This window comes from Alligator mississippiensis, chromosome 14 (genome assembly GCF_030867095.1).
Source record: "Alligator mississippiensis isolate rAllMis1 chromosome 14, rAllMis1, whole genome shotgun sequence".
NCBI classification, from domain to species: Eukaryota; Metazoa; Chordata; order Crocodylia; family Alligatoridae; genus Alligator; species Alligator mississippiensis.
Window position 1 is genome coordinate 41,213,225 of NC_081837.1, and position 2,146 is coordinate 41,215,370.

Here is a 2,146-nt window from a genome sequence, read left to right on the forward strand (position 1 = left end):
AAAGGCTGTAGCTGCAGGCTGAAGGGAATGCAGCGCTGTTTGCAGGAAACGGCCCCCATCGGTTTCAGAGGGCTGCTTAGCATTCACGCGGCACGTGCACCAGAGTAGTGAGGTCCGCAGACCCTGATAAAGTAGTTGTGGAGCAAGAGGAGACACATGTTAATAGAGCAGCCCTGCCAGCAGAAGCTGTAATTACAAAGCCAGTCAAGGGATCTGGTGCACGGCATGCGGCTGAAAACAAACAGCTTCATTCTTTGTCTGGAAGTCATGCAGGCTGTACAGGCATCCATGCAAATGCAGAGCTTCCGCTGGGATGCTTCAAGGCTGGTGGGCTCCAATCTCTCATTTTCATTAGCCACGTGTTGCTTGCTACACATACAATTTATTTGCTGTGTTCTTGCAAGTCCGAGATGTCTGAAACCTGGATGATTAGACAGCTGTAGCAAGACCTGGGAGAAACCTGCAGTGGTTGAAGAGACCTTTCATCAAGAGGCAACTGCATTTAGCACACATGAAAGCATCATGAAGACAGCTAGACATAATTCAGTAATTCAAATATATTCACCCCACGTTTCAGATCAATTATTAAACCAGATGTGTCGCACGACTGAGCTACTGATGCAAACCCCTTAGCACAAACAAGGACAGCAGACAGACCTTTGACCACGCTGCCTTTTGGAATCCGCTTAGAGATGTCAGTTCTTCCTGCCTGCGTACTCAGTGACCCCGCAGCCCCGATAGCGAGGTGGCCTAGCTACCAGTGCCTCCTAGTTCAGGTTGGTAGTCCTCCACTTAAATGGTTTCTCCTCTGCGGCTGGACAGGAATCTCCCTACCAGAAAAACTTTCAACAACAGGGAAACTTTTAATTCTCCTGAAAGAAATCAAACAGTATTTGTGTGTGTATATACATCCATCCATATGCATTCACATATACATTTTTTTTTTTAATATATACACAAAACTCCCAAAATGTGAGCACTGTGAAAAATTCCATTCGGCTGAGAAAGGCTGATAGGGCAGGTGAAAAATGTTCGAACCGCACAGCCAGGAGGGCAGCCGAATCCTTCTCCCAGCTGAGATTCAGAGAGGGCTCTAGATTCAGGTTTGCTATGCCAGGCTTTGCTCTAACCGGGTGCTGGGTGCTTTTATTTTATTGAAAAGTCTAAGACCAGCAGCAGCTTGCAGCACTTGATCCTCTAGGGGCTTTTCAGTTGGCTTTCTGGCTGTTATGCAACTTAGACAGCATCCCATAGGGGCTTTCCATGCCTTCTGGACCAAGCTTCCCCTCTTCGCCAAAGCTACACTGCATGCTGGTTGGGTGTCTGGCGGGGGGAAATGTGCTAAGTTCTTTGGGATCCTCGTGGATGGATTTTACTATACAAACTGAAGCTGCTTTGCAGGTTTGCTGAACCAATATGTTGTTGCTCTGAAGTCCGAGTTTGTCTCTTCTTTGCAATGATGGCACGGCAAGGAAGTTTTGTACTAAGACTTTGGATTCATCAGGCCACACTACACTTGTAGGGTTTAATTTGAAGCTTCAACTACCCTCGTCAACAGCAAGGACCATCAAAACTTTTGCTATTCAGGACTCTCTCTAGAGAGAGTATTACACTTAAATCCTAAAAGTAGACACCTCTGGAATAGGATGCACATAGGCAAGTTGTAAGAAATGAAACAGGGTCTGGCCCTTTGTAGTGAAGTGAGCAAGTTTTTCTGGGCCGCTGTCCACGGCAGCTGTATTCTCTGATGTACCATTCAGTCCGCTGAAGGAATTGGCCTCAAAACTAATTCATGCTAGAGGTCACCTTGTCTAGATTTTATGCTGTGTGACAGGACACACTAGTGCTAGCCCATGCCCAGTTCCTTCCTTATATACAGTCTTGCCTAAAGCCAGCAGCAAACCTATAACCTTGACAGTAATAGCCTGTGAACTGGATTCTTCCGCTCTCAACATACGTAAGGGTAATTAACCCCTCTGAAGCTAATGAAGCTGAATCGTGGAAGGACTGGCAAGGGGATGAGCGAGATCGCACCCAACGTATGACAAAAGACAGCTGCCCCCATTCAGGATGACAGTTTTAACTGGTAACAGGAAGTGTGGTAACTGTGCAGAAACAAGAGCTTAATGAAGAAAGGAGGCCACGA